The sequence below is a fragment of the Botryllus schlosseri genome, chromosome 12, assembly GCF_051294905.1.
Source record: "Botryllus schlosseri isolate E-star chromosome 12, Bs_hap1, whole genome shotgun sequence".
Taxonomy (NCBI): Eukaryota; Metazoa; Chordata; class Ascidiacea; order Stolidobranchia; family Styelidae; genus Botryllus; species Botryllus schlosseri.
The window spans coordinates 22,047,238-22,055,142 of NC_137247.1; the positions used below are offsets into that span (position 1 = coordinate 22,047,238).

Consider the following 7,905-nt stretch of genomic DNA (forward strand, 5'->3'; position numbering starts at 1 on the left):
CCCCTTTGATCCTGATAAAATGCTATGTCTTCACATTTTTTATCGTCAGAAAGAAGTGTACTTGCTTCAATTGTCGCTATCGCGTCAGGGGCTCCTATATCCCATAGCTTACTCAGTTTGGCTTCTAAGTCGCTTTGTTTTTTTGGTACATATTGCCGGCCTGCAGTGTTCTTAAGTGACAGCCATTGTTTCCATACTGTTTCCAATCTTTTAGTGGCATTGACTTTTGTGATAGTCTTTATGCCAGCAAGTAACCAAAAACCGATCACTTCATCTACTGCGATCTGGATGTGTGACTTGACTGGTTCATTTTTTAAAAATGAATGCTCTCTCAGGTGTAGCACATATTGCATAACTTGCCTCAGAGTGGGCAACTTCGATCCCGTAATGGCTTCCTCAGATGGCCCAACTAAGAAATGCTGTGTCTGCGATCGTGTTCTTCTAGTTTTCTTCGGTACTGCTGCACTAGATGACGATTTTTTTTTCAGACATTTCGCACTACAGCTAATCCTAGAAAAACAGATATACATAAACTCAGTCAAGCAACAAAGAATAGTGGAAAACATTTCAGTTCTTTTAGAGTTTTAGGTCGAACACATACTGCATAACTTGCACAGGAGTAGCTAGATTAGATCCAGTTATAGATTATCGAAGATAGTTATTCCTAAATTGGAAAAACTCATACCAGTATATTGATATTTTGGGATATGACAAAAAATTTAGAGCAACCGACTGGCGGTTTTCCCCAGTCACTGGAATAGACATTTGCAAGCTTTGTTTCTATCCCAGTAGAAAGGGAAAGAGTATCAGGTCTATTATATCAAATAGTTGTATACTGCTATAATACTATGTTCATTAATCACGCGCTAAACTCGCTAATAGCATGAGTCAAAACGCCGCCTGATAAGTCCTGCACCTCAATCGTAAACACAGTCCATCAACAACAAAGCAGCAAGGTACCTGACTAATCAATGATCCCCGTTTCACAGCCTTGCTCAGCGCTTCATCAGCGCTAGAACCAAGCCCCGAACTACTGCCATCTCCGGCTAAGCAAATTTGCGTTGTCACCATGTTACAGTTGCATTGTGGGGGATAGGCTGGACGACTTAGTACAGGCGCTTATGGAAAAACGTACAGTTTTAAAATATATTTGATTCGTATTGGGTTTGTAGTATTTTATTCGAATGGAGCTTTGAATGAATAATCATCGTAATATTCAGGATTTGTTTCAGCCCAATATCTCGTGTTTATATCTGTGTTATCTGTGTATTTCGACATGTCGAAGACATCTCGTTTTGGTGGTAGCGTTTGTTGCGCCTATGGGTGCAGTAAAAGGCAGAAAAAGGTATCCACGGAGTCATATATGAGAAGTAATAGCGATGGTAGTAGCGATGAAGAGTCTTTGGTAAAGCGTCGGCATCCAAGAACATTTCACCGGTGAGTGAATGGCAGAATATGCAGGGCAGCAAGACTATCTTTGAAGAATCAGTTTCTATTTTCAATATTTCCTGACCATCACAGTTAATCAATGTCCAGATAAGCCACAGCATTAATGATTAGGCCATGTTAAAGTGTCATTATACCAGAACATTTTGTCACAAGTATATGGATGTTGGTATGATCAGAGCAGACTATATCAGCAGTCTCAGCACCATGTCAGTTCATCAGTATACCTGTAATAGCATGACCAGCCAGGTCACTGTTTGTATTCTGTATGGGCAGTTCAGCCAATAACTTGCTTAGTACTCAATCCTTGCTTAAAATTGTCGTGAAGGTTGGAGTTAGGACTAGAAGGAAAGGTATAATTGAGGGCCACACGGTTTTGTCCAGCATAGTTGAGTAATAATTCTATATTTCTGGTGCCAGATGCTCACACTAAAGTTCAAATTGCTAATTCCGTGGCCGAGTTCATTATAGCCTTGTACGTGCGAGACGTTCGATTTGTCTCGTAAGATGTTTTTTTAGGTTTACCTTTGGCTTTAGATTTAAAAAGTTACCTAATAGTTTATCCTTCTGGGGTAGAAAGTAACAGATATATCTAAATCAAACAAGATAATTCCACATATGTTCCTGCTACTTTTATCATCGTTCATAACAGAGAATGGTCAATTTGGTGTGCTTCGTATCATAGAATTAGCCTACTTGTGAACTGATACAATGTTCTCTACAACGCAGCTTTCCTACCAATGATTCCCTGAAAGAAAGATGGATAGAATGTATTAGAAGAAAAGACTGGGAGCCAGCAAGATCGTCGGTCATCTGCTCTGATCATTTTTCAGAAAGTGATATTTGAAATTGTGTACTGTAGTCAGGGGTGTACCTTTTAGTTTTTGTCGAGCATATATGTCGCAGAGATTTAGGATTTTAATTAAAGTAGGTATTTACACAAAAACACGAAGACAGACAAATTTCAGAAAAACTGCAAGCTTCGTTCAACATCATATGGCTATTCAAGCTGCACACTGCTCGAAAGGCAGCGACCAAGACAATAAGATTTGTAGGCTTCCTATCCCCAATACATTCAAGTGCCGTGGTTCTCAAACCGAGGGGCGTGAAAGCATCTTAAGGGGGCGCGAAACCGAGGTTAAATTAAACATTTTTCGCCCTAGGCTCGATTTACCCCCCAGCTCATAGTCATTCTCATTGTATTGTTCGACTTTGATATTACAAAATTCTCTCATCAACAGTCCTCACCATCCGTGCCATCAAAACTATCCGTCGGGATTGCTAGCATTCTGGTTGCTCTTTTTCATATTTTGTGATATCATGATAAAGGGGCGCGAATTTTTTCACTGTCATAAAGGGGGGCGTGCCTAAAAAGTTTGAGAACCACTGTTTTAGTGTCTTAATAGTAGAACGTGGATACGGGTTTAAAGAGAGTTGAAAATGCTTCGAGTTTGACATTGTTTCGAATCATGACGGCAAATATATAACATCAACGCATTACCTGAGCAGCATGAAATTGAGAAATAAAATTAAAATACGCTGCAGAGTTTAGCTAAAAAAAAAATCATTTGGCCCGCCAATGTATTTTCTACTTCTCATTTGGCCCGCGGAGAAAAATAATTGCCCACCCCTGATCTAGGCTATAGAACGTATTTAGGTGTTTTTTCGATCATGCGTATTTTATAGGCTTCCATTAAAATATATTCTCTACTAGCACAGATTGGGCATTAATGTTATTTCATTAAGCCGGTTCTGTTACGGCGATTGACACCTTTGCCATATGTTCAATAATGAGGCTCAAGGTGATTCAATTGTTGAATTACCTTCACCCTTCCGTTAAAAAAGAAAATGACAATTCGTTACCGCTTTCCGATGTTGTCATTGAGAAGGTGGATAACAATTTTGTTACATCTGTCATCCTTTTATCATTAGGCTGCATTCAGTGTCCAATACCTTTAGCGGTTAACTGTCAATATATAATTTATATGATATGTGCTCTGGTACACCGATGTAACTATCGCTTTATTCCATACTTGCTCGTGGCTGTTTTCTTTTCCATTCAAAGGTTCTGGAATCGACCATCGTTAAGCTGTAAAGCCAACCCTGCGTCGCCAGAGAGAATATTTACATACCCAACTCTTACTTCAAACCCACGGAAGACACCGGCTAACCCACTGAATGAGGTGAGGCCACTTTCTTCGCATGCCGTTGAATTTTCATTATTGTAATTCTGTACTCACAGTTTTTGGTATCTTTACAGATAATAAGAAAACAAAGAAGGGAGCAAGTCTATCCAACACATACTTCAAACCCGTAGAAGACACCGGCTAACACACTTTCTTTACTATTTTATACGCATTTTGGTATAAAAACGTTGTCGTGACATCAAGGTATGTCGATCAATGTGTCTTCAAGTGAACAATTTCTCATATGTTAGTTCATTTATCTTGAACAGTGCCCCAAAACGATGTCGTCGTCGTAGGACCCGTAGTGGGGTGGCCTTCAATGTGACTGTGCCTGTGCCGCGTAAGAAGAGAAGAAATTCCATTAAATTGGAACTAAGATCAGAATCGGTTCGTTTATTATACCTCGTTCGCAGATATTAAGCCCTAACTTATCCCACATTTGACTTTCAGATCACCGTTAATTACGCCGAAGGCGACGTAAAGTCGATAACAATTAATTTATCTCTGTTTTTATTTTTTATGTTGTTGTTTTAATAGAAAAATTCGTTTTTCATAACCGAAGCTGGTGTTACTGAAAACGAGAGTTCAGTGTTTTGGTAGGAGACAGTACAGCGCGGTATTTCGTGTGACGAGGCAGTACAGCGCGTTATTGCGTGTGACCACAGAAATGGTTGATCTAAAGCCAGGCTCGAGTGCTTCATCTAGTAGGGTAGGCAAGTATCGTGGGCAGAAAAACTGAGTTGGAATGTTCACATCTCCAGTTGGTTTTGAATCTAAACTAATTTCTGGTTTCATGAAAGTGCAAAACGAGCCAAGCTTCATGTACACACGTATATGGGTAGCTATAGGTGTAATTATGATAAAATACGGTGTAATTATGATAAAATACATGTACGCCATTTAGATTGTATCTTGTGCCGTTTTGATTCGATAAAATTAATATTTATTATGAACTCCCAAAGTGCACAGATTGCTGTTACAACCAACATAGCCCCAATTTCACTGTGAATTGGGCAATTCTAGCTACATCTGAATAAGGACCCATGCGTTTCTTGTTTCTCTCATTCAATGAACTCATTCAGTCACTTCTACAGAAATCACTACCCCATCGCCACACATAGCAGACATATCTTTACTTTATCTTTTTTGGATTTATTTAAATACGCTGAACCAATAAATACGTAGAATAACCACAATGGCATTCAGTTGATTTCAGCAGTGCCTTTTGATATGTCCCATGATGCTGAATTTTCTCCATCAGCAATATTCACAGCTGGCAGTTATAGCATTCACATCAGCTCCATTGAAGTATGAAGATTTTGAATCCAGGATAGGTAATTCCGAGGCACGCTCCGATAATAACTTCAAGCTGACAATCGTAGATGCTTTTACTTCCTATAGATACATATATCTGAAAGATAACTGAACTGGTATTATACATCTTTTGACAGCTTGGTTATTTCTGTACACGTAAAATATGCTGGATACAACGAGTAAAGCAATCTGCATCAGGAATATAACCACAAAAATACATAAGATGACACATAGACAACCTTATTTTACCACGAACAGTCGAAACCACTTATATCTTCGACATGTCGAAATACACAGATAACACAGATATAAACACGAGATATTGGTCTGAAACAAATCCTGAATGTTACGATGATTATTCATTCAAAGCTCCATTCGTATAAAATACTACAAACCCAATACGAATCAAATATATTTTAGAACTGGACGTTTTTCCATAAGCTCCTGCACTAAATCGTCCAGCCTATCCCCCACAATGCAACTGTTTCTAGTGACAACGTAAATATCGCGAGTAGCGCACTCCAGTGTTTATATAGCTCAGTGGCTAGAACATACGCGTCGCGTCAATGAGAACACACGCCGTTCCTGTCGAGTCAGTGACAACGGGGGAATCCCCTAATTCCGAAGAAATTTTTAGATGCATGAAAAAACGGCAATGTGCACACGGATGCAGGGGATGAATTACAAAAAAAAGTTGCCAGAATTTGTTTTTAAGGTATAAGGCATGGGAAACGGACTGAAAACCTAGACTTTTTGAAAGTCGGTCAATTCTGAACAACCCTAATGTACGTATAGGAACGTAGGATATGTGACCGCGATATAATTCTTAGTTAGGTTCTGTTTTGGTGTACCATCAAGTTCGGCCCTTTGGGTGTGAATACGCAACTATTCGTTAGGAGTGCGTATAGAGATTGGATAGTCTGATTTTCGTATTTTCGCAAAGCTTCACAAGTACTAGATACTTACTGCATAAACCCGATGACAAAAGGACCTATGAAAAGCACGCCGCCCAAAAGAACTTTAAACGATGTTTCGATGATTACTTCGTCAGTGTTGGGTATCGCTGTGCTGCAATCTTTAACAAATCATGAATGTCAGTAAATTCAAGTCATAAGATTACACCACAAAATGTCTTACTAGAGTTGATGCAATCAACTGTCGTTGTGTTGGGCTGTCCGAGTCTCTTTGCTGTCGCCGCCGTATCACTGTCGAATGTGGTTTCTGAACAAAAACATTCCTTGGAAACAAATCGTTTTATGATACAGAGTAGCCTATATCTTACTATCGTTACCGTCACCGAGGAGTCCGTAACCGGATGGAGCCATCTGAAAAGTTGTTACTTCGTAATCAAAGGTAGGGAAGGGCACAATAATTTGAGTACTCGAATCTGAATGGAGTATTTATTTTAATGATTCGTGTCGAGTGGCAAAAGCCCATTTTTCGAGTACTGATATTATACACTCCTCGCCACTGAAAGTTGATTTATCAACGAGAATTGTGGTTTCGATACTATTTTTCACCGCGGAAGCCTTGAAACCTTGATTGGTCGTATAGCAGCATACGAAACATATAGTACAAAGCCACGACCGGTACTAGAAAAACATCTCAGAAGTCATGATCCTCCCACAACGTGCAATGAAATCGGTAGTGCCGAGGAAATACCAAAAGTATCATAACTGTACTCGTAATGTATAACAGGCATTATACTCTTCGTGGTGGCACAAAAGGTACATATTTGCCTTTTTACATATTACATTTTGTTGTGGCGTCATAATGAGTGATACTCGAATACTCGACTCGACTTGAAGCATAACAGGTGATTCAGAATCGAATCAGTTAGGTACTCGATTTTGTCTAGCCCTATTCATATGGCGCAGTAACATTATCCAGGCTCAATGATAAACTTTTAGATTCCACGGTACCAACTTTTAGCTGTGATGCGAAGTCTTCTGTTCTAGTTTCCTCGTATTTTGTTGTGTTTGGACCGCCAGTAGCTGATTGGTATACTGTGTTGGTTGGGGATGCTTCAGTGTTATCGGTGGTTGATGGAATCGGTGAAGTAGGTTCGGTTGATATGATCGATGCAGTCGATGCTGCAGCAGAAATATTATCGATGGTTACGATTACGATACTATTCGTTATGCTACTGACACTTTTCGGGGAACTGGTTCGAGAAAAGTGTTTTATTAGAGGCGTTGTTGCATGAATGTATTTGTTTAGCGGTGATTGAGTTGGTCTAATGGAGGCGGTTGGTGTTGAAGTAGGCCTACCTATACTGGGTACAATCTGTACCGCTTTCGTGTCTGCAGATGTATCGCTATCCGCGAGTTTTGCAGAAGTGGGCCGCATATGTGATGATGGTGTTGTGTTCGCGATCGAAGTAAAACTCCATGTTTTGATGATATCTGCGGTAGTGAAGGAAGGTTATGTCGCAATTTGTTTTATGCTCGCCCCCCCCCCAATTTATGTTAAAGCGATTGAGGCTAAAATGGTAGTGGGCAGCAGTACAGAGGTTTGTACTGTATAAGTGATTGGTGCTATTAAGGCAGTGGATGTGATGCATGGTAGGTGATGGTGGTGTCGAGGGGGCCGGCTTTGTGGTGGTGCGATGATATGTGGTGGTGGTGGTGCGATGATATGTGGTGGTTGTAGTCTGAGTGGTGGCCGGTGTTACGGTGGTTGTGGTGGTAGTCGTTGCGGCAAATGTGGTTGTTGCTGAGAAATAATAAAATGGCTTTGCATATCAAGACATCTACGCCAAACTTCGATAACATTCGTCCTTATTTAGCGAACTTAGTAATGACCAAGCTGCTAGTTGGTGATATGGTATAGTCTAATAAAATGGAAGAGATGGGCTGCTACAAAACGATACTCAATAACCATTGCAAATACTGATATCCACTTATCCAGTGCGTGTGCAATTTACCTCAAAAATGTTACAAGAGCACAGTTTGAAATC

General features: G+C 40.0%; 1 long non-coding RNA gene across 1 annotated transcript; it reads left to right on the forward strand.

Annotated features, from left to right (window-relative positions):
* Positions 1-1,021: 1,021 nt before the first annotated feature.
* On the forward strand, positions 1,022-4,193 carry LOC145452425 (uncharacterized). The gene is made up of 5 exons (XR_013919353.1): positions 1,022-1,437; positions 2,176-3,629; positions 3,707-3,836; positions 3,902-4,019; positions 4,083-4,193. It is a non-coding gene; the product is annotated as an uncharacterized LOC145452425 (long non-coding RNA).
* The last annotated feature ends 3,712 nt before the right edge of the window (positions 4,194-7,905 follow it).